At 37.8% G+C, this 23,077-nt stretch overlaps 1 long non-coding RNA gene across 1 annotated transcript in view; it reads right to left on the bottom strand.

Moving 5' to 3' along the window:
* The window catches only part of LOC144324702 (uncharacterized), a 53,930-nt gene extending 51,177 nt beyond the window's left edge, over positions 1–2,753 (bottom strand). Inside the window, exon 1 of the long non-coding RNA XR_013390137.1 lies at positions 2,528–2,753. This is a non-coding gene — a long non-coding RNA (uncharacterized LOC144324702). The remainder of the gene's footprint in view (positions 1–2,527) is intronic.
* Positions 2,754–23,077: the final 20,324 nt, after the last annotated feature.

Genomic DNA, 23,077 nt, shown 5'->3' on the forward strand with positions numbered 1-23,077 from the left:
TAAATTCCATACTGGGTGAGCCATGTGCATCCTTCTAACTAGAAAAGGAATGGAAAGGCCTGTTCTTCCTTTTAAAAGTAATAGAAAAGGAGATAGGGTAGTTTTAAATGTGACAGAGGACCTTTCTCAGCACCCTTTATTTTATTTTTTTTAAGATTCATTTATTTATTTCTGAGAGAGAGAGAGAGTTGGGGGTGGGAGAGGAGAAGAGGAAGAAGGACAAGCAGACTCCACACTGAACATGGAGCCCAACATCAGGCTGGATCCCACCATCCTGAGATCATGACCTGAGCTGAAACAAGGAGTCAGACATTTAACTGACTGAGCCACCCAGGCACCCCTCCCAGCATCCTTTAAGTCATGATCTGCATATACATCTCATCTCCACCTCATTGCCAAATACAAGGCTGGCCTGATGAGGATGTAAATAGCATAGGCCATGTTTGGTCTACCCAGGGGCTGAAAAGAGGCCACAGCAATATCCATGGCCCAGGATATCTTTAAACAGGACCTTCTCTCTTGGAAAAACAAAGTTGAGTCCATGTTAGCAGAAAGGAGAGTGTATATCTCATTCATTGTTCATAGGCAAATCAGCATCCTCTGCTTTCAGAATCACAATATATCTGTGCTTTAAGCAGTGAAGTTGTTACAGAGCTGTCCCCTTAGGTACAGAATGGGCACTTCAGACTTAAAAATAGGGTCAGGAGATATGTAAATGATAAATTGAGGTCCCCTTGGGTGTCCACTTAGTGTCTCTTACTTCAAGGTTCTCATTCTCATGGGAAACTGGAAATCTTTTCACAGTGACCATTTACCAAAGACCTTTTATGAGCCAGACATATTATCCCTGATCTGTGCATCGACTCTACAGAGTGGACATTACTTTATGTGAGGAAATTGAATCTTAAAGGAATTAAATAAACTGCTCAAGTCACAAATTTAAGAGGTAAGAGAGCCAAATTTGGAATCTCAGTCTACATGAAGCCCATGCCATGTCAACCTAGACTCCGCATCAGGCTAGAAGTGAAAATACATGATAGATTCCACAGATAGACAGACCTCCAGAGCCCAATATCTTCCAACTGAATTCCTGCCTTTTAACTTCATCACCTGTGAGAGTAGTGAATGCAGACAATGGAGATGGTTTGAGCACGAGCAGGAAGCTGAAACAGGAGCCTCACTAATACCACTGAATGATAAGCATCAGGCCACTTTTGACTCACCATCTACTCCATCAATAAGAATTCCTTATGCATAGTAACAAAGGACTCACACCTTTGATGGAACTCAAAAGCCAATCTAGAGGCTGGAAAATGCATTTCAGGGTGAAAAATGCATGTGCTTTAGAATAGCCTATTAATAAAAATATGCATTGTCTCAGAAGTCCCTATGTAAACATAGCCAATATGATTAAAGAAGTTTGGAGAACAAAGGCAACATCTTTAAATATTTAAATGATTAAAATGAAAAATAAAAATAGATTCCCTTTCAATGAAAGGTTTTAAATTGAATCCATAAACCATGTTTGATTTCTAAAGCTAGCAGGAATGCATGTTAAGTATTCAAGATGTTTAACGTGAAAATGTGTATTCAATAAAAAATAGATGATTCATTTTTATATGTGGTTTCCAATTTATTTTGTTGGGCCCAACCTCCCATTAGAAATGCAAGCAAACATCCTTAAGTTTGCAAGATCAATGAATAATAGTAGGTTCTATCAATTTTAGAAGAGAAAGTAGCCTGTTTCAATATATTATTTGTCTGTACAATAAGTCTTAAGAATCAGCCAATAAGTAATTCTTAGCAGTTACTCTGAATTTGAGTCCACTCCAGATGTTGTAAGTACCGCAGAAGAAGATGGATGAGATTCTCCATTTCCTGCAGAAGCCTATGCCTTAGATAACTAGGGAAGACATACATTAAGATCTGAGCCATGTGCTATATACACATGATTTTAGGAGCTCAGAAAAGGAACTTCAGTCTGAGATGATCTTATTAGAGAAGAATCTGTGGTCTTGGCTAGAGAAGCCACATGGAGAAAGGTGAGAACGTCAGAAGAAACATTTGAGCCACACATTCTCCCAGAGTATGTACAGTTAACATGGAAGCAGATGTTTAGTTATCTGTAAATCATAGGAGGCAGGGTGATAGCATCTCCAGAGACACGTAGGTGCTGTCCAAAGGGAGTCCCCACTTACAGAGATGAACAATCACCTGGCACACAGGTGCTCAATAAATACTTATTGAACTATTTTATTGACCAAAATCAGAAATCAAGGCTTATCTTGAAATCCGGCGGGGTTTTTTTCTCTACCCTGTGGTATCCCTAGCTCTTCCACCTCCACCAGATTGAAAAGATTTCTAAGATTAATATTTACATCTGCTTGAAAGATTAACAACATGACAGCTAAAAGTTAGAAACTATAAGAGTTTCCGAATGCTTAAATGATACAAATACCAAGACATTTGTAGGTAGAGAGAAATATATCATATAAATAAAAATTTGCAAAAGCCTGAATTTGCTTACCTTAAGCCAGAACTGCCACATGCTGATTTCTACTCTGCACGGAGGCCAGTCCTCAGCACAGGTGCTGCTCAGACCCAAAACAGTGGGCAAGCTGTTGTCACTGATGGATTGCTGACAAAGAGACCATTAGCTGGAGTCAATCACCAGGCAGCACCGTTGTCCACTTCCCAGATATAGCACTGGTGATACTTCACCCCATGGAGGGGGTCTCCACTTGCAGGAACACAGGGCCCTGTGCAGAATGAGATCATTTATCAAGTTGGCAGATGGTTCAGCAGAAGCACCACAAAAAAGCTTGCTTCAGGGCCCTACGTATAACAAAATTAATTAAAAGACACTTTTAATGAATTCTAAAACAATAAGTTTAAAACGATTCACTTAATTTTTAACTCACCTATATGGAAGAACAGATGGTAACTTAAAAGAGCAATTAAATTCACTTTTTAAAAACTTTCATGAAATCTAAAAATCAAAGACACTTATGTTAACTTGTTTTTTCTTTTCTCTGTATTCCTGCTCTGAATAAGTAGAAGGATAATCTTGCAATGTAAAAACAATTGTATAATGGAGCCAGTCAGCAGGCTTCCCACTGGACATTGATTACATTACCTTACATTAAACAAGGCTCGTTCTTTTCTAGGTTTCCATTTCCTCATCAATGAAATGGGAGGCCTGAGTTCCAGTAACTCTTGCACCACACAATTTAAGATTGTAGTTATATGTTTCAAATGAATTTTATGCCATATGATCCAGCAATTGCAATCCTAGGTATATAGCCAAACAATACAAAAATTGTAATTCAAGGAGATACACATACCTGGATGTTTATAGCAACATTATCTATAATTAAATTATGGGAACAGCCCAAGTATTCATCAACTGATATGGATAAAGAAGATGTGATAGACACACACACACACACACACACACACACACAATGAAATATTATTCAGCCATCAAAAAGAATGAAATATTACCATTTGCAAGGACATGGATAGAGCTAGAGAATATAATGCTAAGTGAAACAAGTTAATCAGAGAAAGACAAATAGCATATGATTTCACTTATACATAGAATTTAAGAAACAAAACAAACAAGCATAGGGAAAAAGAAAAGAGAAAGAGAGAGGCAAACCAAGAAACAGATTCTTAACCATAGAGAACAAACTGATGGTCACCAGAGGGGAAGTGGGTGGGGGATGGGATAAGTGGGTGAGGGTTATTAGGGAGGGCATTTGTTGGATGAGCCTGGGGTGTTGTATGTAAGAGTTGAATCACTAAATTGTATACCTGAAACTTAATATTACACTGTATGTTAACTAATTGGAATTTGAATAAAGAGTAAATAAATAAAACAAATTTTATTATAATAGCTAACATTTGCTCAATGCATCCTATGTTCCCGAAACTTATGTGTTTATTTTATTTATTTTTTATGAATTTATTTTTTATTGGTATTCAATTTGCCAACATATAGAATAACACCCAGTGCTCATCCCATCAAGTGCCCCCCTCAGTGCCCGTCACCCAGTCACCCCCAACCACCGACCCACCTCCCTTTCTGCCACTCCTAGTTCGTTTCCCAGAGTTAGGAGTCTCTCATGTTCTGTCTCCCTTTCTGATATTTCCCACTCATTTTTTCTCCTTTCCCCTTTATTCCCTTTCACTAATTTTTATATTCCCCAAATGAATGAGACCATATAATGTTTGTCCTTTTCCGATTAACTTATTTCACTCAGCATAATACCCTCCAGTTACATCCACATCGAAGCAAATGGTGGGTATTTGTCATTTCTAATGGCTGAGTGATACTCCATTGTATACATAGACCACATCTTCTTTATCCATTCATCTTTCGATGGACACCAAGGCTCCTTCCACAGTTTGGCTATTATGGACATTGCTGCTAGAACATCGGGGTGCAGGTGTCCCGGCGTTTCACTGCATCTGTATCTTTGGGGTAAATCCCCAGCAGTGCAATTGCTGGGTCGTAGGGTAGCTCTATTTTTAACTCTTTGAGGAACCTCCATATAGTTTTCCAGAGAGGCTGTAACAGTTCACATTCCCACCACCAACAGTGCAGGAGGGTTCCCCTTTCTCCATATCCTCTCCAACATTTATGGTTTCCTGCTTTGTTAATTTTCCCCATTCTCACTGGTGTGAGGTGGGATCTCATTGTGGTTTTGATTTGTATTTCCCTGATGGCAAGTGATGCGGAGCATTTTCTCATGTGCTTGTTGGCCATGTCTATGTCTTCCTCTGTGAGATTTCTGTTCATGTCTTTTGCCCATTTCATGATTGGGTTGTTTGTTTCTTTGCTGTTGAGTTTAAGAAGTTCTTTATAGATCTTGGAAACTAGCCCTTTATCTGATATGTCATTTGCAAATATCTTCTCCCATTCTGTAGGTTGTCTTTGAGTTTTGTTGACTGTTTCTTTTGCTGTGCAGAAGCTTCTTATCTTGAAGTCCCAATAGTTCATTTTTGCTTTTGTTTCTCTTGCCTTCATGGATGTATCTTGCAAGAAGTTACTGTGGCCAAGTTCAAAAAGGGTGTTGCCTGTGTTTTCCTCTAGGTTTTTAAGTGTTTAAATGTATTCTCTCAATTAATCCATAACAGCCATTATCATCATCATTCCACAATGCGTAAACTGAGCAAAGAGAAAACACATAACTTATCTATGTTTTCCCAGCTACTGGATGGCTGGGCTGTGCTTTGAGCCCAAGCTGTTGAACTAGAGTCTGTGTTCTTAGCCAACACCCTCTCCAGCCTCCCACTTATTTCTGGTAAATCTAAATATCAAAGTAAGCTGACCATGTGAGCAGCTGTTACCTGCCACTTTGCTAATTGATCTGTCTGTTGGCAAAGTGGCCTATGTGAGAGCCATGCCATACTTCACATGACACCTTGAGCTGCCCTGAGATGCTCTTATGTACTATCTTCCACCTCAGCTCATATCCACACTGCAGAACACAGCACATAGCTTTCCTACTTCACCTGACAATTGCCCAGATGTCACTAAGAAAGTAATTTTTTTAATCAAAACATTTTAAGGTCTAACTTCTATTTCCTTTGAGAAGCTACTGGCTTCCTAGGAGTATTACAGATTTATAAATCCTAACCAAACTAGTCATAATTAAAGACAAATCAAATTATCTGAATGTTTGTGGGATACTCCAAGAACTATTTTAAAACATTGGAATGCAAATTCAAATGTAATCACTTTACTCCTGAGTATCTCAGACCGTTCAGGGAAATATTATAGATGTGAGAAAACTAATATTTTTTGATGAGTAAAAGCAAATATATTTTCTTCATCTTTGTTGCCAAAAGGCAGTTTCTGTGTTTTCAACAAATTAAGCAAAGAAGTCTGGAATATCAACTGTGCTTTACAATAAGGAAAGACATAAAAATGCCATACCCTCCATTGGGATGATAGGGCAGGTAGCCTCCTGTGATAGTTTATAGATTAAGGCAGAAGCACATTATGATATTTTGGTATATTAGTATTATGTTATATTATGTTATATTAGGATCTGATTAGGAATTCTAAGACTAGTGGTTAGGCTATCTCTGTAGAGACTTTCAAACACATGCAGGCCTCATGGATTTGGTTGACATTAACTTTCTAGCTCTAGGGGTATGTTTGCAAAGTAGCTCACTGACCTTCTTGGCTTTTACTGAATATTTTATGTCATGTCAGCTTTAGCCCTCACTCAACTATCAAGGCCATAATGCCAAAAATGGCTTTATAGAAGCCAAGCCGAAAACTTCTTGGCTAGCAAGTAGAGGAATTTCCAAAGCAGCATTCATGGCAATAGTTAAGTCTCCATTCCTAAAATGTTGTCATCTTTTGGCCATTAATGAGTCTTATTCTACTGTTCTAGGATGTGAGATCTTGGAACTGTACACATATAATACATGTTCATCTGAGATGTTCTGTAAAACAGTAAAACATGATCACCTGCATAGAAAATGTGAAGGAGAATTATTCCAGCATCAGGGTCTCCCTGTGCATAGTTATCAATGCCTGCATCAATGTATATGTGTGTGATTCTAAAATAAGATATGTGTGCATAAAACTGCTTTCAGGGATTTGGGAATAAGTGGGATAGTAATGAGGAAAAGGAGAGTCTAACTTTGGCTCAGTCCTTGATGGGACATCATGACAAGCCATGGCAGTTTGTCTTTTTCATTTTGAAAGGAGATAATAACATCTCTCTCTCAAATAAATAAATAAATCTTTAAAAAAAAATGACTCTGAGCTTCTCAGAGACAGAACTATATCTAACTTACTTCTCTAACCCAGTTCTTAACTGTGTTAGCCTGGCACCAAGCAGCTGCCAAGTAATGTTTATTGTATAAGTGGAGTAAATGTGGCTTATATATTTGCCTCCAAATCACCGAATACTTGAGAGGCCACACCCTCTTTTATCATCACGTGATTGTGATGAAGACCTTAAAGGGGACTTTTCTAGGTCTCCCCACTGTCTGTCCTATACCTAGAGGGATGCCCATCGGAAGAGAATCAGGCAGCAAGAAGTGATCTTGCCACTGAGGGAGGCAGAGGGAAAGAGTAGAAGGATAAATAGCTTGGAGTCTGACTGCTTTAAGGGTACTTGGGAGATGAGCTCCAAGTATTTTGCTGGATGGCTACGTGTTCCGGGAACAAGTAATCCCTTCCTTGAGTATCTCCTTATTTCAGAAACAAGAGGAAGGGACACCTGGCCCCAGCAATTGCTCCTATACCTTCCCATAATGATGAAAATAACCCTAACACAGAACAAAACATCCCTTACAAAGATGAAAAGTAAAGATATATATATATATATATATATATATATATATATATATATAATGTGAGAACAAATTCAATTGCTTTTTAATTCATAGTAATAGCAATGCTTGTTGGAAGGACTGCTGTCTATAAACCAAACTATAATATCACAAGACTATGCCAAGCAATATACCAATCTCATCTTCTGCAGTCACACTATATTCCTCAAGATAAGTGTCATGACCTCATTTTAACAGGTGAGGAAATGAGGCTCAGGGAGATTCAGCCCCCATCCAAAGTTATACTGCAAGTCCGGGCATGCTTACCCCCAAAGCCCATGATCTTTTCCACTGAACCATGCTGCAAGATGTTCTACAGAGGCTTCCCTAGACATATGGGGACAGGGAAAGAAAAGAGAAGACAAAGACTCACAGGAAGTAGTGGGGGGAGAAGACTCCAACACAGGAGGTGGGATTTTGAATCAAAATTGCAATGAGTTCACAGTTTTCTTAGGGAAGTACTCTACATCCAGGCTTTCCCCATTCCTGGTGTTTCCTTTATGAGTCTGTGCCAGAGAAGTATCTCATGCAGGGCACAGGGAAAATGTCCTGCTCCATCACAAAGTGCCTGGATTGACAGGAATGCTCAGCAAAAGCCAGGAAACTACTCCCGAGTGTCTTCTCTGGCCTCGTGACCCTCTGGGCTGAATTTTCTTGCATTTCTGGTCCTAGAAACATCTTCAGAGAGCCCAGGTCATCCAGTGAAACAGTCCTGATAGATATACATTGCCCAATTAGAAACATGTTGCAGAGTGACACTCTTGTATGGATGACAGGTTTACCAGGTGGACATGAAAGGCTATATAGGAGAAACCAAGGGATAAACAGGAGATGTCTGAGAAGATCCTCACCATTTTGGATCCTGCACCCACCCCTCTCCATGGGCTGGGTGTAGTAGGAGCCTCAGAACACACCTCAACACCATGGGCTTTGGAGTCAGACATCAAGTGACATCAATTTACATCAAGGTTACATCACTTATTATGATCTGAGGAAAGTCACCTAACCTCTTTCTCTATTAACCACTCAGTTGTAAAAGGTTTATTTACAGGATTGTTGCAAAGCAAATGTACTGTAGGTACATGAAACATTTCAGATGTTTTATATTATTCTCCAGCCCAGGAATATCCCCATGGAAGAGGAATGCTCAGTCACTCTTATATGATAAATGCCAGTAAAACAATAGCTGAGAAAATGAAGTATATACTAGTGTCAATATCAGACCCACCAAATGACATTTTAATTAGTTACATATAAGCCTGCCTCACCCACTAAATTGGGGATTCTGTGTCCTAGGACCTTGCAGTGAGTCTGGAATAATGCAGATATCCAGAAAATGTTTGGTATATGAACACATGAATGAACGGAAGACCTAGTGTATGTGTCATGCCTGAGCACAGAGGTGAGCATGGCCACCTTAGCCCTTCTGAGGGATAAGGGGGCTGATATCAACTGGTTCACTAAACAAATTTTTCTTCAGTGAAACACTTGTTTGTTCTCTCCTATTTAGCTCTGTATTTACTTATTCATAGCCCATAAAAAGCTGTTAGCTGGAAATGTTCAACTTTCCTCATTACATTCCTCAAAGTGGGAGGTGGTTTCCCCTTATGGAGAATTTTTTTTTTCAGTCAATGAAAATCTTTGGCCTCAAAAAACACTTGTGGGAGCTTGTAACTGAGTTCAAAGTCATCCAGTAGCAGCAGAAAGTTCTCGTAGCCCTCTAGTGCCTCAGAGAACAAGTAAGGTCATAGAACCTCTCAAGAAAACACAAGATCTCAATGCTAAGGCCAGAAAGTACCAGAGAGATGAGATGGACCAGACTTTTCCTCCCCCAGAGAATGAGGAAGAGGAACGTTCTCCAGGGCCACCATTCCAGACCAGCCTAAACATGGTCAGGCTCTGTCCTACCCAGAAACCTATGATGACCTCCCACGCCCTACAATTAAAGTCTGACCTTTTTAACATGGCGTCTAGCATTCTTTTAAACAAAGCAATACCCTAATTTTTGTTTAGCTCCTACCACCTCCCTCTACAAGCATTTTCAAGCATTTTTATGCTCATACCTTTTGTGTTCAGTCCCAGCTGACTGCCCACCTCACTCTGCCAGGTCCAGGGCAAACCCCACCTCCCATGTTGCTTCATTTTTAATTTTCATGCAACTTGCAAATTGAGAAGTCATGACTCAAACCACGTTATTTCATTTCAAATCTTGTATTCTTTGTACAATTCCATAATAATTTCTCAGCAGTGACTTATAGTAGTAAAACGTGGATCTCAGTAAAGAAATTCATTTTTTTCTAAAGATGCATTTTTTTTAACTCTGGATCAGATGAGCAAATGCCATATTTAGGATTGAATCCTTTTGTGTGGAGGGAAACATTTTATTACTATTTAGCTAAAAAGGTGTAACAAGCAAACTAAGGTAGAAGGGTTGGCTGTTCTACTTGACTGGCTGGGAAACAGAGAATGCCAGGGAGGAGGAATTGCCTCTGGATGGCAGCTCTTCAGCTCAAGCTGGACTGTCTGCTTTCATTTAGGAAGCTGCTAGCCATAGATGCTTTGGGAGGGGAGGCTTGATGTACAAAGAGTAGCCAAATGCAGCCCCCGCTCCATAGGTGCTCTTACCACATTTCTCTGCCACTACTCCCAGTAATCCGTGTGAACAGTGAATCACAGCACACACAGGTTTACTTGGGAAATTTGGCTGCTCCTTCAGTGGAATCTCAGCATATTGCAACATGTCAAATGTTGTTAAGGAAGAAAGAGAAGGAAGAACTAGGAAGAAAAAAAACTAGTACTTACACACAGAGAGAAGCCATTTCAGATACTTAAACATTATAAATCATACATGGTGCATAACAGCCATATGGATGCTTATTATTCTTTCTAGAAACTTGCACATAGTTGTATTTACATCCAGCTTGAAATTAGATGTTTATTACTCTAATTCTTGGTCTGAACATATGCCGTGGATCATAAAATATTTACTCTGTGAACATATAGTACTCTCATGGAAGTGAATAAACATTCAGATCAGAATCCAGTTAGTCTAAGCAACCCTCACCAGAGGGTTTTATTTGTTTGCCTTCATTTATTATCAGGTTTTAGCATCTCTGAGCGAAGGTGCTCCTTCAAGTATGTAATCTAAGTTAGCCCTTTAGCAGACACTTTGATGCCTAATTGGTGATTTTGGAAAGATGTGGACACAGTCAAAATGTCTAGCTCTGGATTGGGCTCAAATAACTCAATATAAAATTGTCATTTTGTAGGATGTCCCCTAATTGATGTACAATCTACAAAATAACATCAAATGTCCAAGAACAGGTTATTCCTGGGGAGTTTCAAGCTTTGGCAGAAAAGTATATCTTGGTCTGAGTTCCCAAACCCATTAAGATGTTTTTTCTTTAGAGTGCTTTCTTAGTGACCAATAACTTCTATTAGATTTTCATTGAAGAAAAAGCAGTAATAACAACAACAATAGAATCATTGTAATTATTATTATTATTATTAACAACTGTACTATCCTCTACTGTTCACAGCTTCAAAAAATTATTGTGAGTGGAGGGGTGCCTGGGTGGCTCAGTCTGTTAGGCATCTGACTCTTGATTTCAGCTCAGGTCAAAATCTCAGGGTCATAAGTTGAACCTTGCATTGAGCTCCACTTTGGGCTCTGCACTGAGCATGGAACCTGCTTCAGATTCTTTCTCTCCCTCAGTCCCTCCTCTCCCACTCATGTACTCTCTCGCTCTAAAAATAAATAAACAAACAAGCAAGCAAATAAATAAATCAGGTGAATGGGACTTAATTTTCCTCTCCTGATGGGGGCAGGACTTAGCAACTTGTGCTCAATGAATAGAGCAGAGATCAAGGGTCATCAAGGGCTTCAGGGGACAGGGATGAATGGCCAGAGCACGGAGGATTTTTAGGGTGGTGAATATTCTGTGTGATGCTGTAGTAGTAGACAGATGTCATTATTCTCTTTTCAAAATCCATAGAATTCACAGCACCAAGTACATTCATACATACTAACATCAACAATGGACTTTGGATAATACTGTGTCAGTGTATGTTCAGTGATGGCAACAAATGTACCCTTCTGGTGGGAGATGTTGATAATGGGGAGGGTGGGGAGGGTCGGATATGGGAACTCACTGTACTTTCAGGTCAATATTCTGCCTGAGCACCATAAGCAATTCAACTGCGACATGCTCCAAACTGAAGGTATCAGCTGAAACACCACCGCTCATCAGTCTTGCCCCTTCTGCATTTCTGAGTTTCATTGATGGCCTAATAATCTATCTAAGGTCCAATATTAATTTTCCACTCCTGCTTTGTGCCTCATATCTATCAGTCACAATATTCTGTTTAATTCAATCATGCATATCTCTTTCAAATACACCTCCCTTTTCCATCTCCCCAGCACTATACTGCAAAGATTCTTTAGCCTTTCTATCCTCCATACTGCCTTCTACGTTGTCTCCAGAGAGGCCTTCCAATAAACAGTCTCATTATGCTCCTCCGTGCATCATAGCCTCCAGGTATATTCCACTACTCCCAGAATAGGTTCCAGGGTAGGACCAATGCTTGTTCTGGACAAGTAGAGCTTAATAGTGATTCCCCCAACACCAGACCCATCCCAACCTCATGCCTCTGTGTTTACTGGTCTCTTAGCCCTGACAGAGTGCCTTTCCCCCACTCCTGAAGACACACTCCTCTCTATCCTTCAAGCCAAAGTTTAGATCTCTCTTCCTGTTAGAATCTTTGCCTATTAATCCCCCCATATCCTACAGAGTGAGGTGATGGCTTCCACAGGTGCACAAAGTATTTTGCTGGCACTTGTGGAATGTTGTATTGATATTATTATGCCCAGTTATGTAGTTCTCCCATGAGATCGTGAGCTCCTTAATAGCAAGACCCTGTCATTCTTCTTTGCATAGCCCAACATCTGTCACTTATTTAGGGCTAAAGTCTCAAGATTTCCACTAAACCCTTTCTTTTTTTTTAATTTATTTTTTATTGATGTTCAATTTACCAACATACAGAATAACCCCCAGTGCCCGTCACCCATTCACTCCCACCCCCCGCCCTCCTCCCCTTCTACCACCCTTAGTTCATTTCCCAGAGTTAGCAGTCTTTACGTTCTGTCTCCCTTTCTGATATTTCCCACACATTTCTTCTCCCTTCCCTTATATTCCCTTTCACTACCATTTACATTCCCCAACATGAATGAGAACATATAATGTTTGTCCTTCTCCGACTGACTTATTCACTCAGCATAATACCCTCCAGTTCCATCCACGTTGAAGCAAATGGTGGGTATTTGTCGTTTCTAATGGCTGAGTAATATTCCATTGTATACATAAACCACATCTTCTTTATCCATTCATCTTTCGATGGACACTGAGGCTCCTTCCACAGTTTGGCTATTGTGGCCATTGCTGCTATAAACATCGGGGTGCAGGTGTCCCGGCGTTTCATTGCATCTGTATCTTTGGGGTAAATCCCCAACAGTGCAATTGCTGGGTCGTAGGGCAGGTCTATTTTTAACTCTTTGAGGAACCTCCACACAGTTTTCTACAAACCCTTTCATCATTGGGAAGCTAAATGCCTTCAGACAGATCAGCATCCTGATGTGTCTATGAGTATATAGGCAGCATAAGATACTCATATGACATTCATCTCTTTGTTACAATTTACCCATGTCAGTGCTGGTATATATCATTTTTCCTTTACTTGTTCTCATTCATTCATTCATTCATTCATCCATTCATGTGTTCACATTTGTGTTAGATGAGGGTGGTGGTCCTTGAAATAAACAATGCATTTTTCAAAAACTATACATAGAGCAAATTTGACTCTATCTTTAGGTCTGCCCTTGGATGCACTTCTTAGATGAATGATCACAAGATCATTACTTGTGAAAGCAATGAGATTATCAAAGGTTTGGACTGAAGTTGGCTCCTGGTCAGTTTGGATAACTGTGTCTTAAAAGTCTTTTCCATAAAGAATGAATCAGTGTTTATAGCAGATAACCATCCTAGCCGAGAAGACTTTGTATAATGCAAGTATTGCATAATCATGTTATTTGTATTCCTTGACAGCAGAATTTACAATGCCTCGTTTAATGAGAAATTGAATGGAAGATGTGTTTGAAAAATTAATCCATTTTAATAATATATGGCACCGATATTGGCCATCTCTGGCAAAGCTTATACCTATAAACTAAGAGAGTATGAATACCAATTACAATAAAAAATAATGAGATATGTATTATTTCCCTAAGAAAATTACTTTTAAAAATATGCATTTTGACATCCTCAAGATTAATTACACAATTATGCAGTTCCAAAGTGTAATCAGTAAAATTCTAAGCAGCACTGAGAGAGTGAGCATTCATATTTACTAAAAATTCAAAAACCCCACTTCTGATGAAACTTGCATTGCAAAGACATTGAAGTTTAGAGAGTATAGCTTTGCAATACAAATATTTATCAATCTTCTATCCAGCAAAATCTTGGGGCTGGAAGTAATTTAGCAGTAGCAAAGAAATAATGATTAGAACATTGCAAAATACACTGAGTAAAATAAAGGCCAAATGTCAGAAAACTGAAAGAAACAAGGTTGTTTACCAAAGGGAGTCTGGACAAATAAATTTAAGAAAAAAATTCATTTCCTGAAATGTTTTTACTTTGCTTAATGAAAGTGCTGCTTTCAAAAGGCAGGAATTAAGGTGAACAAACCTGGTTAGAAATCATAGGTAAGAAATTAGCATTGAGGTTCAATAGCTTCCAACTCAGGCCCTTGTAGTTCTGAAAATCCAGGCCAATACATTGTGGAACACACAGCCCAAGTAGATTTAGAGTGTCTTGAGCTCCCCCTGATATCCACATGACCTCTAGATTGTCTCAATGTGTGAATGATAATCTCTCTTCCAGAAATGAAGTTTACCACATCACACTGGAGCCAAATCCAAAATCAGATGGCTCTGATTACCAGAAAACTCTTCATTATATTAAGCAGCAAAAAAAAAAAACAAAAAACAAAAAACAAAACAAAACAAAACAAAAACCTGCTCCTTTTAATCACAGGTCTTAGTCTGAGCCCTTGGTATCACTGACAACTGCCATTTTGTCTAAGACTGCTCTGTTGTTATTTAAAAACAGCCAGCCACCACACTCCCCTTCCCTTCCCCATTCCCAAGCTTCTGTTCTCCAGCTTGAATAACTCCAGTTGCTTATTTCAATGGATATTTTTTCATATATTCCCCACAATGCTAAAATTCTTAGAGTTCAGTCCTTTCCTATCCATCCAGCTATCATATAGTAGACTTTCAGTAAATGTCCTTCAGCATAATTTCTTTATATCTTCTCAGTAACTGTGTACCTCTCCTTTGATCTCATCTTTCATAAAATAAGGTTCATTGACATTGAGTTGCCTAGGCCTTATCTTCAGATTTGGATAATGGGTCACTAAGACATAAAGGATCCTAAACATAGGCTTCTCACAGGTAGGATAAAAGAAACATAGAATCTGGGGAAGGGAGTAGTAAATCTCACACCACTGAGAGCATAAAAGCAAATGCTGAGCTTTCCAAAGGAGCCAGGCCAGAGAAAGGGACCGACAGAACTTGGTAAACCCTTGGTATGAACTTATACTTCCCTGTGTTTATAATTCTTTACTCATGTTTTCCCATAGGAGTAAGCCCTTGGAATGAAATTCCTAATGCTTTATAAGTTTGGGCAGCAAGAAAAAGCCAAAGTAGGGGCTCACATTTCCGAGAAGTGAAAATCCTTTCATCCTAAATAGAGAGGGGTAAGCAACCAATGAATGAGAGAAGGAGGCTGCCCCAGGGCTGAGATGAATGAAGAAAAGGAGCATAGAGCCTGACTCCTCCATGGAAGGTACTCTGGTGCTTAGCAAAAGAAACATTAGTGTGACTGTTCCTGACAAGGAATCATATGGCACAGAAACTACATATTTCATCACATTATCAGTAACATATTTCATGGGAATGTAAGTGAGATCCTAGACTTGTTTCAGTTCAATCATCATGGCCTCCCAGAGGATCTGTGGAGGCTGGTGACCAAAAGATTCCAGGACAGATTGTTGGCCTTGTTCTTAGCTGACTCATCTCAGGAGTGCAGCTTCTCTCTCTCCCTCAGCCTTCACTCTATGTTAGTTGATGATAAAGAGGTTTTCCTTTGACAGGAACCAAAGTTTGGAGGCCTAAAAGATGAAAGCCCCTTGCATAAAGCTCCTCCTCATTGTAAGGCCTGAAACTCCAAAGGGCATTGATCTATTTGCTTAATCACCACATATAAATGGTGAGTACCTCAAAAGTAGGCATCAAACCGTACTCTCTTCTTGAGCCATTTCTAGAACATAAAATGCCAATCAGCACCCAGCCTCTTAACTAACACATGCTTCCTTAAGATCTTATAGTTAAATAAAATGGCAGAAGTTGAAACACACAACACAGAAAAATCATGAGGCATAATTACATCGGCATATTGAATTATTTATAAAGTTAAATGCATTCTATATTATTAATACCTGCTAATGAAGAACCTAGAATGCTGATTTACATATATATGGTATTACATATTTATTAAAAAGATTATGAAACATCAAAACCCATTTTTCTGCATATTACCCAGCTCAGAAATAAAAAGGAGTAAGAGAATCATAGGCATGCCTCCATAAATTTATTACATTGATTTCACAAAAGCAATGCAATCTTAACTGCTAGAAAGCAGATGGTTTTATTTCATACACTCTCTGAGTTTTATGTTTCTGAATAGGTCTATTACAAGTACTTAGTCTTAAAATACTGGTAAACAGTGACATGCAAGATAGTATGAGCTATATCTAGATTACATATCAACCAATGCCTACAATGAATAAATGCAAATAAACTATTCTGTGTATTTCAAGATAGGCAACAACAATTTCACTTTAAAGTTTTTATTCATGCCATGGTCATATGCAAGAGCTGGTGGTTAGAAGACAGTGGAAGATTTGATAAATGCTAGATAAATGCTAAATCCATTCTAGATCATGGTTGTGAACATCTGGATAAAGCTATACTTGGCCTGAAAATAGTCACAGAGTGTAAAATATCCAAAATATTGACTTATTCACCATCTGTTATTTTGTGGAAAGGAACAAGGAAGGGATTTTATTGCTAATACTAGCATAATAATTTTAAGACTTTACGGAAAGACCAAAAAAAAAAAAAAAAGAGCTGTCAAATGGAAAGTACATGATTGGAGTCTTTCCTAGGAAGATATTTTCAACACAGTCTCCTAATATCCCAACCCATCCCATATAAAATAGACCTACATTTCTAAGTTCCAAAATTTGAATTACAGTTCAAATTTTCCATGTGAGGATGGCCTTGAGAATATGATCTTTGGAAGTCTTAGAGTGATAATCGCATAACTAAGACCTTGCTGATTGATGATTTATTTCATGTTGAACAGCTGTTTTCGGGGTTGGAAGAGTATATTCCTTTAAATGACTAATCATCTATCTTGTGTGCTTTTCTGGAAGTAACCAAGACATCACACAGGATCTCAGGAGACTAAGAAAATGATTAAACAGATTTAGTCACAGGTCAGTGATACGAAGCCGAACATGGACACCAGAGATGAGTTCTGATCTTGAGGATCAAGATTACATGAGTCAAGTTTTCCAGTACCTCTCATGTTCCAGACACCATAGTGGGAAGAAATTATAGGGGGGGGGGGTTGGGGATTGAGCCACCAGAATTTTTACCTTGGTTCTGATATCAAGAAGCTCTTTGATGTTGGCAAACATTTATTTTTGGGGTCTCAGTCTTCCAAAGTAGTGAAACATATTCTTGCTTTACTTTTTGTGAAGCTCAAGCAACAATATGAGTAAAAATATTGAACCCCTGTGATATATTGTATAACATACAAAGATATGGTCCTGATTCTAAATAAGTGTATTTTCCATATTTATAAATTTTCCATATTTATAAATCAATTGTAGGCACCTATAGATGAAGGCAGAGAAATAGATGAGAATTTTCTTCTCCAATATTGCTGCAGGGAAATTGTTGAAGCATGTGAAGTTTTAGCATTCAGATTCTAGAATTGGTATTCAGGTTGCTATTATTCAAATTACAAGGGATTTATTTTCCTTCAGTTTCTTAGTCACACTTAGGCCATGTAAGTCAGATCTGCTTCTCTTGGGATGAAACTATGGTATAAATCTCTCTATTTGCATAAGGGATATTTTTCCTAAAAATACCTTCCCACGCACTGATTTACCCACAGGACAAAGCACCCAAAAAGAGGATTATTATTCATATTCCACACATAAAGAAAAATCAAACTCAACTTATTTAAGTCAATTAAAATTAAATATCTTAGTACCTTCTGGGATAGAAAGGGACATAAGAATGCCTATGACCATGGTCTAGTTGGAAAGACAAGTAGCCACATGTCCTATGTAGTAACTAATTTACTAAGTTTCTATTGTGTAAATCAGAAAGGTAACATCCTTATCCCAAAGCTGCACAGAGATGATGAGTCAGGGCAAGGATCTGTATCTCCAAGCTGCCAAGCTAGTACTCTATGTACTACTCCACACCGAGCTAATGTTCTGTATATCTTTAACAGATGGCTTTGGAGCTTTTTTTTTTTTTTTTTTTTTTTTTTTTTTACATTGAAGATCTCTGTTACAGTTCATAAAATTGGATAATCCTAAAGCTAAGTATTTATTGATAGTACTAGAAATGTGCAAAATTCAAACATTTTATTTTTCTGTTTACATCAATAATAACCAGTCTGCCAACCACAAACAAGGCTATACCTAAGGCCTTAAAGGATGAGTAGGATTTTCCATAGGAAAATAAATTTGAGGAATAGCATATTGAAGAAACACCGAGGGCATCTGGGGGTCAGATTTGCACTACTATTAATGAGGATGTGAGGGCTTTGCTGGTTGCTCATTCCTCAATATGTGCACGTGTTTACATATGGAGATATGTAAGAGATATGGCTTCATGAAATTTGTATAAACTATCACCAAATTTCCTAACACCTATTAGTTAACTTCCAAAGATATTAATCAGGCATGCTAGCAACGTTCTTACAAAGCCTTTATTTGTTTCATGAGAATTTAGGTGTAATTATTTTGAGGGGCTTACCCTAGAGTCAATTGTTTACATTATCTAACTATTGTATTTATTTTTCATTCACTCCAAAACACTGTCCTTATTTTTTCCATGTAAATTCAGAGTTTAGTTTGGATTATTTTCATTTTCCTATTAAAAGTTCAATCTTGAGGACAAGAAACTTCTTACATAGTACCAAAGATATCATAACCCCATTCCAGAAATTACCCTCCCAGTCTGACTGTATGTCAACAGAATTAGACAGATTTCCACTGGTTCTGACCTATAACTTCCTGGTCTCAGGAGGTGTTTCAAACTAGGTTAGGGTCATTTTGGGAAAATAAAGCTTCAGTATATATACAAATACACATGTTAAAAAGCAAAGTGTTTTTAAGCAACTAAATATAGCTAGTAATAAACTACTTTTCCAGTAATGTCTCTCTCCATTCTCTACAAAATGCATTTTTCTTCTTTTGAATTTGGTTGAATTGCATGATTATTTTGGGCTATGCAGATGCAACCTTTCCATTTTTGGCATATTTCCTCTTCTATATGTAGAAAAGCAATGAGATTTAAAATCATAACTGGGACTGAATCTCTTTACTAATAATGTGACCTTGAGAAAAGTCTTGTTTATTATAGTCATTTATCATTGCCTCTCAGAAGGGTCAATGGAGACTGGTGGACAAAAAATTGAGAACAAATGGTTAGCTTTCACTTCCTCATTCATAAACATATACTGACAGATTATAAAAATATTTTATTCTTATGTACATACATATATGTATATATACATATTCCTATAGGCATATATATACATATATACACATATATACATCATTCATATCTATAAATAACAATGTTTATTGCACACATTTATTGTTAAATAAGAGTACAGTGTGTTGCTTTCCTCTTTCTCAAGTCTAACTTAGACTGATTGATTAATCTGATCGATTAGTTGGACCTATTACACAATATATTTGCAGGTAATCTGTGGTTGCTATTGTTGCCATTTAAAAAAATATTTATTTATTTATTCATGAGAGACACAGGGAGAGAGGCAGAGACATAGCAGAGGGAGAAGCAGACTCCATGTAGGAAGCCCAATGTGGGACTTGGTCCCAGGACCCCGGATCACTCCCTGAGCTGAAGGCAGATGCTCAGCTGCTGAGCCACCTAGGTGCCCCTCTACTGTTGCCATTTAATATCAAATCAACATCATGACATTGTGACAGAAATCTCTGTCCTTGGTTCCGATTGCCTAAAATTACTATCAGACACAGATCATAGAATTGTATCCAGAAAGAGAACAAAAGGTTAAAATGACTAAATATTTATATATAAAGGTTTTCTGATCCAACCCACAACTCTGTAACTTTAACTCAAAAGTCAACATAATTTGATTCCACTCAAAAGTATAGCATTACTCAGATGGCTCTGATGTTGAAGAACTTAGTACTCACCACAGCAGCTCACTGCATCATTAAACTTTGCTGATTATTAGAAAACAGTTGTTTTCACTGAGCCCTGTAATCTTACTCAGAAGTCTTTGTTATGTCTTTTGGAGGCACGTTAGCTCAATTCATGCTTCACTGGGTCATCTGGGTATATTTCTGGTAAAGTTCATTATTAGGGTTATCGATTAGAACATGAGCATGGCAAATGCAAAAAAAATAAAATAAAATAAATAAGTCATAAAGTTATTACCATGAAGAACAAAAAAATGGCTACATAATTTTATCATGTATGTCTGAGAGAGAAAGAAAAAAAGAGAGAGAGAATAGGGAATTTAATAGGACCTTGTAATGACTCAACACCAATTTTCCATGTCAACTCTTCAGTCCAGCATCTATCACTCTCTCCTCTGATTTCATTCAGAACTTTTAATGTTTTCTTACTACATGCATATTACCTGTCATTCTAATAAACTACTTATAATTTCCTCTCCCTCAGGAGACTGTGAGGGCCTTCAGGACAGAGGCAGTATCTTATTTTTCCTTTGTATATGTCTCAATACATAAATGTGTGTGGCATATAGTAGTCACTAAAATTGGTTGAATGGATGAATTCAAGATCAACAGAAGGAACTGTCAGTATAGGCAGGGAAAAGCTTCTTCATCATTATATATATATATATATATTTCACATACTGGAAATGCTGGAGAAGATTCACATCTAAAGAGGAAGCCACAATGCTTGACCTCTCTGGCTTTTTTGATTCTGACATTCTCAAGACTAGACCATTAATATAATCATCAAATGTTTCTACCCAAATTCCTCAATAAATTTCTTGAATCTAAGCCATGCCACTATAATAGAAACTGCTACAACAAAAGAAATATTATAAAAATTTCACTTTAAGAAACATTTAAGCAAATATTCCATTACAGAAGGACCAGAACCTACATAATATTATTTTTGTTCCATGGACTTAGCTACATTTGCCTATACAGCATGGTTCTGTTTCTTTGAGATAGTCCAAAATGTTACTCAGTTTTCTCATGAGTCTCTCCGATGCTTTCTAGATTTGCAGTATCAGTTATCCATCAGTTAAATGGATTTCTTGTTATCAACTGATATCTGGACTGACTAAATTTTTCTTTGTATATCTCTGTAAAATCTCTGTGTTGCAAGATGTCTCTGCTTGCTTTTTACTTTTAACACATTCGAAGATATATGTATTCACACACAATGTGTGTAGAAGTATACACAAACCTCAAATACTAAATAGAATGAAAAGAATAGCTTAATATATTAATCTATTTCAAATATCTTAATATTTTACTTGTGAAAAGGTAAATAGAACTGATAAAAGATTACAATGAGTCACTCCAGGAAAGAGCAGCAATAACAGAAACAAAGGGCAAATTATAATAATTCCATTTTTTCAATGGAAAAGGCTACATTTAAGCAATAAATTCTATTTTAGAAATACCAGGATCCTCATATTAACATTGTTTTGTGCTTTCTCTTCCTAGAAAACACTCTGCTTACATTTATAAATTGATTACGTCAAATTGCAATATGTCCATGTAGTGTGTCACATAGACACCTATCTTTAGAGTCACATTACAGGAATGAATTTCCAATAAAATAGTCTTAAAAGATTGTGTGTATTCCAGGGGACAACAGTTTCTATGAGGCAGATGAGAAATCAAAACAAAATTATATGCATTCTTGATTTTTTATTTCATATTTCAATTTTTAAATTTCACATGAATATATGAATAATTAAATTCTACACTTACATATAGAAATTTTGTCCCTGGGCACCTGGGTGGCTCAGTTGGTTAAGCATTTGCCTTCAGTTCAGGTCATGATCTCAGGATCCTGGGATTGAGCCCCCTCACCCCCGGGTAGGGCTCCCTGCTCAGTCAGCCTTTTCCCTCTCTCTCCATCCCTATATGTCATTCCTATTCTCAACACAATGATTTGTAGAAATAGAATGCTGAGGAAAAGTTAGACTTAAAATTTATATGGAAGACAAAACATTTTGGAGCAAATATAGTATTTAGTACATATGAGGATCCAAAAATATTTTATGTAAGCCAAATTCTATTTCCTATAGACTTACATTGTCACTCCAAGGCTTCATGAGTCTCACAGAAGCGCATTCTTCAAAGATGGTGCCAATTAGCCTTCAACTACAGTGAGTGGGTGAGAGAGGGCAAGATGAGCTTAAAGCTGGTAGATGCAAGTCTTTATCATGAATACAAGAAGCCCACGGATAAGCCTTCTGTAGTCCTCTAGGAGTTGACAAAGTTTGCGTATTGGGAGAGGTGTTGGTACAGGGCCCCCAGTTCATGAACAATGGTAGTGGGGGTTGGAGTGAACTTATTACTCACCCTGAAGTAAGTAGAACAGCTGTTACTATGCTGGAGGATTCAGTCAAAGCAACAGATAAGATCCTGAGAAAACGGGAACAATATTTTGTTAAAGGTCTGGGTACCTCTGGAACCTTCATAATAGGTTGTGTGACCACATGCAAGTCACTTCCTCTCTTTGGGCATCTGGGTGGCTCAGTTGGTTAAACGTCCGACTCTTGATTTCAGCTCAGGTCATGATCTCAGGGTTGTAGGATTGAGCCCTATATTGAGCACCACGCTGAGTGGGGAGTCTGCTTCTCTCCTTCTCCCTCTCCCTCTGTCCTCCCCCACCCCCATGTGTTTTTTATATGTCTCTCTCTCATATAAATAAATCTTTAAAAATGAAAATTAAAAAAAAAAACAATTTGCTTAGATGGTGTGCAGGTCATCCTACAATTCTAACAATATGTGATTTAGGAACCATGCACTACAGACACTGTGATGACAGGAAGTTTGTCTCTATATGTAGTCCACTTCATGTAATCACTTCTGGCAATGAATTGCTAAGAACGAGTCTAAACAAACAGCTTTATGCATACTAATTACTTATGATAGAAATGTAAGCTTCTTCTTTGAAAATATAACAAGATAAATTTCTTTAAAACTAAAACATAAGGTAGGGGTGCCGAAGGGAAGTATCTAGACAATATTGGCTCAAAACCACTTATCTGAGAAACAATATTCAAGTAAGAGATAGGAAAACTATCAT

Source organism: Canis aureus, chromosome 12, assembly GCF_053574225.1.
Source record: "Canis aureus isolate CA01 chromosome 12, VMU_Caureus_v.1.0, whole genome shotgun sequence".
Lineage (NCBI taxonomy): Eukaryota > Metazoa > Chordata > Mammalia > Carnivora > Canidae > Canis > Canis aureus.